The following is a 9,314-nucleotide window of genomic DNA, read 5'->3' on the forward strand; positions in this document are numbered from 1 at the left end:
TTAATACTTTTGACTTCTACTGGGCACTGGATATATAATATATGTTCTAAAACCTTATGAGCCTGAACATATCCAGAGGGCATCAGACCTTTGTCTCTACATTTTCCAGATCTAATTTTCTTTCCACAGATGATGTGTGTGGTCAAGGACTTAAATCTGGATTGCAGCAGTGTTTTTAGGATTGGTTTTGTACAAGTTTTATTTGTTTTATTTTGCTATCTCCAATAAATTATTAATTTCTTCTAAAACATATTCTGCTGTTTTATTTGTTTTAACCTTTTGTTAGTGCTGCAGTTTTTTTATGTTTTAAATTGTTTTCAAAAATTATTTTGTAAAATGTATTTCTAAAATACCCGACAAAGTCTCTTTTGTTAATCTTACTATAATTACTATTATTCTAATAGTAATATTTCAACATAATTGAAGGCACAACGGCTGTAATGCCATTGTTGCACTCCGCAGGAGCAGCATCAATTAAAGACTTTCTATCCTCCTTCACCCATTTACTAAAGCTGAACAACAGTTTAGTATAGTCCCATGTTTCCCAGAGGAGAGCCCTGCCTGCTTGGGCTGGGAGACTGTCCGTTCACAGGCCCTGGTTAGCTCACAGGGCATCGTCAATAGAAACATGGGCAACACTTAGCTGAAAGCTGACTGGCCTGGGAAAAGAGATGTAACCCTGAGCAAAATACCTGGATAATGAGGAGAACATGCTACCATGAGAACTTTGTTGTCAGCACTGGAAAGACGGAGGGGCAAAATACTTAACACTGGATTTACAAAAAAAATGTTTGGGTTTCACTCCAATTTCCCAGTTAGGCTGTTAGGCCCTCTGTGCTTTGTGTCCAGTGTGAGGAGAAGAGCTCTGTGAACTAAGATATTTTGGCACAAAGGATCCACACACAGCTCTGCTGTTAGTATTCTGGTCTGACATGTACAATGCGAGGCTGCTACTGTGATGCCCTTAAACATTTAGATTTCAAGAATGAGTCTGGAATTAGTATTTTTTCTTATTCTTCTTCCTGTTGAAGATATAAGGCTTTAAAAATGGACAGAAACATTTAAGGCAAGGCTGGGCATATTTTGGTTTTATAGCAAACATTATTCAAACAGGAATAGTGCATTTTTTCAGCCACAGACCGACACATTTGTTGCACAGGTTAGTATTTACAACAATAGAACATGATATCAGGGACTGAATTAAGCTACAAAGTTCATGTTCATTAAGAGGAAGTAACTAGTCACTTGTCAGCAACAGGTTGGCTTGTTTATTTGTTTTAAATAAAGGTCTAAGGCACAGAAAAATAAGCTACTGTACTGTATATGATGCTCTGAGTACATAATGTTATTGATGGTTTGAAGGGATTTGTTGAAAATAAGAAAATGACAGAATACCAATACCCTTAGTAATGTGTGAGCTGCCCTGTGGCATTATCCCTACCCTCATTTCCACCCCTCATTCCCTTAGCAACCCAGAGTCATTCTTATTCCAGCCCCTCTAGCCCTCTAATCCCTACAGTATGAACAGAGCAGAGTTATAGTCCGTCATTACTTGCCATAGAAAATGGAAGATAGCTATTTACACACTGCGACACTGCCCTGAATAAATAGACAACACACACTGTCTCAACACATAAAGCAATTTTGCTGTTGACTGTTTTCATCCATATGCAGACCTGGGACTGAATTGCACAGCCAGAAGTGGCAATATGATTTATTACAGCAGTGATTGTTTGACTCCTACAGCTGGTGCATTAAACCTGCATGAAATCTGGCTGCTGCTGCTGCTACTGTTGGACTGAGAAGCAGTTGTGAGCAGACATGAATATGGAACTGGGAAAAGTGAATACAGACATAACAAGATAGAGAGGGAATGAATGAAAGAGAGTGTAGGAAATATGCAGTATGTGCATGCTGTGAGCAGGTGGTGTAGCTGTCCTTGTGTACCGTTCACCAGCACCTAAGTGTCATTCAAATACATAAGGTTTAGCACACAGTTCAATACTTGCATTAACCTCCTCTCTCAAGAAAACCTCCAGGGGGTATTTTGAAGGTCTTGTCAGCTTCATTACCCTTGAACAACCTTAATAACACTTTTCTAAGTTCTCTGATTGCTCGTAGTCCAAGTCTGACAGGGTCAATGTACCCTTTATACTGGGCAGGTGCAAATAGCAGCTGTGTGTTGTGGTTTTGTCCCTAAACAGCTTGTTAACATGCACAGCACAATGTCCAGTTCTAAAAAATAAATCCAGTTTTAAAAGGTGCAAAGTTTATGTTGGTTCATAAAATCTTCAACGCCCCCCCAGTGTTTAAAATTCATTCTCTATAGTTTTGTCCTCCCAGATACATGCATGAAAGGGTCAGAATATTAGGAACACCTCTGAATATAAGTATGTGTAGTCCAGTACAACAACACCTTTAACCGTGACCTCATGAATTTATATATTTATGACAATGTCATCAAAAACTGAAATGTTTTGAGCTTCATATGATCAGATGTTAAGGCGGAAGTGTCGCACTGAATTGCATGCTGAAAAAACATCAACTGGACATCAACTGGACTTGGTTTTAGGTCGAAGACGTTTCACCTCTCACCCAAGAGGCTTCATCAGTTCTGCCTGACTGGTGTTGAGCTGGAGATATTTATCCCCATGGTGTTTCAGTCCTTTGATGGCCAACAATGCCCCCTAACAATTGAGGGTTGTAGCCCATAATCAGTGAGCGTCGTTACCTGTCTTTGAACCCTCACCTATGGACCGACACCTATTGTCCTGGTGGGCATGAATACAACAACAGGAAACTGAGTTTTTTTCAGAATACTATGACCTGGATGACTGAGAATCTGCACAGACTGAATTGCATGTAATTGTACAGGTGTACCTAATAAAGTAGCTGGTGAGTGTATATACAGTTTTGGAGTCGTATACAGTGGTGCTTGTTTAAAGTGACCTCAAATTAAACATTTAAGCATAAATGTCTAGCTATTAAAAATGATAAACAAAATGACACCTGCAAGCTATTTTCAGCAGACAGCAGCAGTACTGTACCACATAACCATTTTTCCTGGTGACGTCTTTCCCTTGGGGTGTTCCTCTCTAACATTTCACCTTTGACATAATCCCTTGTGTACCAACTCATTCTTGTCCTGCTAGCACTCCTGCTCACTCATTGCCCCTGCAAGAATTTTCCTTTACTTGTCTGCTCTCTCCTTGCCATTGTAATGTCTCGCCACATCTCAGTGTCAAGCAGCTCTGAATGGCTTTCTGATGTGCTCTGAATTACACTGAACTGTGTCTACAATGCAGTAAACTCAGTACACATTAAAACACTCAAATTGTTCACTTAAAAAATGCCTTCACTGTGTTCTGTCCTGGCCCTACCATACTTGCAATTAAAACCTATAATTTTTCCTTTTTCTCTCCAAGTGCTGGCAAGCCTGCAACTAGTGCCAGTGAGAACTCTAATTATTGCCCCATAAATACTCCCACGCAGCAGCCAATGCTGCACTGATACATACAAAAAAAAAATCAAGTTTGAAAGCAGTTAAGACTGAGCTAACAAAGCTAACACTGCATGTAGTCACTTTTGTAAAAGTGCATTTCACTCAGTTGAATTGACGCTCCACCACTTGCTCACATTGCTGAGTCAGCGTTTGGATCTGATCACATTTCTTGGAGCAGATTTGGAGATTTAATCTTTATTACTGCCTAAGGTTTCATTTGGTGCCCATTATCCCTTAAAGACATAGAGTGCACTGACCCAAAACAAAACAGCTATAACACTTGACTTTTACCGACTCATGAGCAGTGTTTACGGTGTTGTTTGGTGGATGACCTTGAGTTCTGCTATGCCACCATGTGGGGACGTTTTCCCCTCAGATGATCTTTTCAAACAGATTATGGCCAATTTATTGTTTTTAGTAGGTTGACTGACAGTTAACATTGGTTTAGTTGTAGGAAATTGGATGCCAGCAGCTGTCTCTGATAACAGAGCCATTTGCTTTGATGATCTACTCATCCACCTCCTCTTTATGTGACTTTGAGGCTCTATAACAACACAAACACTAAAAATGACCTGGTTTATAAGATATTGTTGGGAACACAATGTCCCTGGTTGGCTCACAAGTGAGAAATATTGACGTGGTAGAATTATTTGTTTGCCATCAGTGACTGCAGTGTTTCAATATTGCTCTGCCTCTGGCAATACTTGACTTCCCTATTTACAAACCAAACTGTCTTTTCCTTTGTTTTTTTTAGACAAAATAACATAAATAACCTTTTTTAGGTTGCAGCTTCTCCTGCATAATGGTTTCTACCTTTCATAAATGAGTGGTAATAAACTGAATCCCTTTGGGTTTTGGACTGACAGTTAAAAAAGCAATAAGCATATACACATGATGATGACAACATAATAAAATAGTTGAAACTTAATAGTTAATTCGTTGGAGTTTTTCTGGAGTGTCTGCTACATTTCATCACTCTGAGCCATGCTGAAGCAAAAAAAAAAAAAAGTATGCACCAATACTGACTGCACATGAATCCAAACATTCCCAAGCCTCCCCTCTTCCCTGATTCATGTACATTTATCTCACATTTTGCACTTTATTCAGTTTGGTAGGGATCTACTAAGGTTAAAACTAAATGCATTCATTCCCAGAGAAATGTGTAGGCCTATTTCTGTATGAATTGTGTAACTTGTAGTGTGTAACTTGTGTAACTCGTTCTGTAAGTTGATTTCCCACAGTAGTCCAGTAGCAGACCTGCTAGACCTGTACATTTTAGAGATATTCTAGCCATGGAAATCAAGTGCTGGCTTTAATGAGCTTTAGTAGACCCCTATATAATCTGTAGGGGGGGCAGCAGAGGTCATAAAAATAATGAAGACTTGCCAGTAGGGGCAGTAGGACAGAGATGTTCAGAGAACTTCCTGTATGTCCTCTTGGTGTTAATCTATGGATCAATAAGGATACTCTCAGTGCTTAGGCTGGATTTTGGATTTTGAAGATCGTCATAACATATAGAAAATCCAGCTTTCTGCACCATACCTGCACATGCACTAGGCCTCCTTTGAATGCGTTTATAAATCTCCCTCTCTCTCTCTCTCTCTCTCTCTCTCTCTCTCTGTATATGCGTGTATGCGCGGGCGCACGCGTGTGTTTCTTGTACAGGGTGAGAGACAGAGAGAAAGAGAGAGATGGTTACGGTATAGGCTGCATCTTCAACCAACGGGAGGTGGCATTCCCATGCACAGAGACAAAGAGGGGGGAAACGGGCGGAGGTGGGTGGGGGAGTAAAGCGCCGAAGTGTGAGGTGAGGCAGCGCTCATTCAGTGGGATCGCTGAGCTGCGGAGCTCCTCGGATTTTACTCACAGAAAATCCCTCCGTTTGGTGTGTGAAGCGCTCCTGTCCTGGACCGCTGTGCGCGCTGCTGCTCGTGCTGGCTGACCCCCTCTGAAGCCGATGCGATAGGACCCTGGAAGGGGACCAGACCAAAAACTTTTTTCATCGTGGTTTTCCACAAAGGTGAGCTGCTGTTTTCTTTCCATTTTAACCTGCAAATAAGAGAGTATAATGCTCAGTGTGGAGGTGATGAGTAGACGCACGGCTTGTCTTGATCGCGTCTTGTGCACTTGCTTAAATGCGTTGTTTATCGCCACAGGTCAGTTGAAATAATTGCCTTGATTAATAGATAAATTGGCAGGTGCTGGGAAAAGTTACAAACAACAGCACCTTGGAGAGCTCTGAAAAACAAACCACTGAGTTTCCCCCCTCTAAGTAATCATGGCGGATTTAATAGATGTGACAATGTGCCAGAGCTCGCACTCCACAGGACAGTACCTGAACAAAAGATCTGCATTTACCTTTCTTCGGAATTCACAAATTACAGAAACAGACGTGCATGTGCCAAATAAAAGTCAAGTTGATTTGGATTAGATTATTAACCGCTATGCTCTCGCAGCAGCAGTAAAATCAGACCTATGGAAATGATTCTCTGCGCGTTATTGGAGACATGAGCCTTATTTAACACTTACTACAGGTGGCAGGGACAAACCCTTACCGATCGTCCTAATTAAAGCACGCTTCTTTAAACGAAAACGGAGGGTTCCCTATGTTTTGATTCATCCAGGTGGGAAGCGTTTCCCTAGGTTTTGTTTTTCAAAACCAGAAAGTTGCTCCGAGGTGAACACTTCTATTGCAGTTAACTAACTCCACAGAAACACGTAACATTAACATTCCCCAGTATGCTTCTGTATATAGTCATTCTGATGACTAATTAATCAGCAACACGAGATAAAGTGGCTTCACAAATAAATGCATGCCAGACAGCCTGCACTATGTGAAGTGTGTTTCCAGAAGTTCGGGGTTTCCTTGGAAATATTTAAAGCATCTTGTATTTGTAAAATATTCCTTTACTGCCTTTTCGAGGCAGTGAAGGAATCCATAGAAGGTGCGTGTGCGTTGTTTTTCAATCTGACATTTTATGGAAGCACAGGACGAGGAAATGCTCCTTGAAGAAAAAGCTGGATTTTTATCACCTTAGTGTCGCCACCCACCTCTTGAGCCAATCTCCTTTCCCTGTTTCATATTAAAGCGCGCGCACACACTTACAGGCACACACAGTTTTCCAATAGCACCATCAGTGTCACCATGGAAACCAACTCCCTAGGCTCCCTGAGTTGATCGCCTTCAGCATGTACTCTTCGTTTGTCACTTGAAAATGTGTACATGGTGTGCTCGTGGGTGCGTCTGTCAACAGCAGATTGATGGGTGCAACCTGGACAAAAGGCGGTGCTTCTCCTGAGTACATACAGTGTGTATATGTTGAATTCCAATGGGCATGTTCCTGCAGGAACCGACTCTACCATGTGCACTGTGGGAAGCGTTGCGACCTGGATAAACCTTGGCCCTAAGTACAGCTGCTGAGATAAAAGAGTGTCTGTGCAGTTTGTCTTTTTCCCAGAGGCTGCCTTCTAAACGACTGTATGCTGGCATTTGCTGCCTTACATGAGCATATGATTTGCTTGTCCTGATTTTCTGCCTTTTAATAAGCAAGTGCATGTGTTTATCATGTGTAGGGGTTACATATACAAAACGCAGCAACTGATTCCACATCCACATGCTTAGCATTTGTTTACACAGAAGAAAACCATTAGTGTGCAGTAAGTGAAGTGAGGCCTCCACTGATCCATTTTTATTTGGAATCGTCTGGAAATAAAAGAACACACACTAGTTTTTGATAATGTTTTTCATGTGCTTTTCTAGGAAATATATGTTATATTTAATATTCTCTTTTCTGTTTGGTGTTATTATTAGCTCAGATTAATACTGTCCATGGAAGAGAACAGATGAATCAACAGACATGCAGCATTATATAGAAATCTGCCTGGATCTTTGGCAATTTCTTGTTAAACATGGAAGCATCTTTTCAATATGGTCACTAATCACTGAAAATCAAGTTTAAATTTATCGTGCCTTATCAATATTTGGCTGTTATAACAATCATTAATGCTGGCAGCATTTTTTAATTGTAAATGCTGAAGCTAATGATCTGTTATGAAACTACAAACGTGTTTGAGCATAAAATTTTAGATTAGATTCAACTTTATTGTCATTACCCATGTACAAGTACAAGGCAATGAAATGCAGTAAACATGTGCACACACACACACACACACAAAGAATTCTTAGGCATTCACATGCCCGTGAAACCAGTCAAAATCATATTTCCCTGAATCTGTGAACTTCACCATCTGTGATGACGTTACTTTAATTAGAGCAGGCATCACTGAGGGTACTCGGGGTAGATTCTTCCATGAGTGTGCCTTTGTGTGTTTAATATACACTCACCAGCCACTTTATTAGGTACACCTGTACACTTGTATGGAATTCAATGCAACACTTCCCCAGCTACATACAGGAAAGGATCAAAATATTAGGAACACCTGAAAATATAATGTAGTCCAGTACAACACCACCTTTGACTATGACCTCAATAATATTCATATAATTGAATGTATACATTTATGGCAATTTCATCAAAAAACAAAACATTTTGAGCTCCATAAACACAAATGTTAAGGTGGACATGTTGCGTTGAATTGCATACAACTGTACACACACACACACACACACACACACACACACACATTAGTTGTGGAGACATTCAAGACAAGGGAAAATAATATGGAAAGGAAAAAGACGTAACAGCATAAAAAATCAATGCTCTCAATAACTAATAGCTTCTTTGTTGACTGTAAAAATACATTTTACTAACTGATCTCATGGATGTATTAAGGTGGTTTGATGTGCTTGAAAATTATTAAAAGAAGAATCCACTGGTTGGGTTTGTCTGTATTACTCATGTGCTGACAGGGAATGGTAGACCATATAGCAAATCTGCTATCACCAATAAGCGTGCATGGACTGATTTAAAAATAAAAATGCATGTACACTGCAGAGTACTGTGAGAGATCAAGTGAATTCTATAGGTTGTTCACATGTAATGGGCAGAATCTTATTTCCACTGAAAGCAGAATGAATTACATTTTGTATAGCTGTTTAACATGGAATTGCAAGCTGTTTGCCTATTTCCTTTAGTTCCTTCATATTTTGTGCTGCTTTATAATGTTTCTCACTGTAGTTTAGCACCTAAGAAAATTAATAAAACCCAACTGTAAATGTGGAAGCACACAGTTTCTTTCATATACACCGAAAATTTACACAGAAAAAAAAAGTGTTAGAGTGAGAAAGAAGTATGTGGGAGTGACAGAAAGAGAAAGACGTCAAAGACATGCAGCGAAATATAGACCTCTGTCTGCAGTTTAAAAGAGATAAATGGCTAAAGGATGGAGTGAGTGAGCAGTGTGGAAGGTGGGGTAATGTCTCCTCTTTGAGTTTTTTCTCTAAGCTCTGCCCACAAGGATCTAAAAGGGCTGCACAGACAGCCTGAAGATGCAGCATATGTAGCATATGTTACCTGTCTGTTACTGGCCAAACCTCTCCTCTCACTGCTACTTGGAAAGCAAAGAGAGTGAGAGAGGAAGATAAAGATAGAGAGTGAGGAAAAAGAGGAGGGTGACAGGCTGAAAAAAGTGGTGGAATGAAAGAGAGAAGGAGAGTAGAACTGGTTAGAAGAAGGAGGAAAGGAAACAGGTGTAGATGTCTCCCCTGCTGTATTCTGCGTGCCTGCGTGCATGCGTGTGGGTGTGTGCATGTGTCCATTCATGGAGCTTCTCTGTGGTTTTGCTGGCAGTCTGTAGCATCTAGTCCTTGAGTAATCCCCCTGGGAACACACTGAAACTGCCAAGTGCCATC

At 40.4% G+C, this 9,314-nt stretch overlaps 1 protein-coding gene across 1 annotated transcript in view; it reads left to right on the top strand.

Annotated features, from left to right (window-relative positions):
- Positions 1–5,259: 5,259 nt before the first annotated feature.
- slc1a2b (solute carrier family 1 member 2b) overlaps positions 5,260–9,314 on the top strand; it is a 27,387-nt gene continuing 23,332 nt past the window's right edge. The window contains exon 1 of the mRNA XM_020615203.1: positions 5,260–5,522. The gene's annotated coding sequence lies outside the window, so the exon portion shown is untranslated. The remainder of the gene's footprint in view (positions 5,523–9,314) is intronic.

Source organism: Monopterus albus, unplaced genomic scaffold (genome assembly GCF_001952655.1).
Source record: "Monopterus albus unplaced genomic scaffold, M_albus_1.0 scaffold160.1, whole genome shotgun sequence".
Lineage (NCBI taxonomy): Eukaryota > Metazoa > Chordata > Actinopteri > Synbranchiformes > Synbranchidae > Monopterus > Monopterus albus.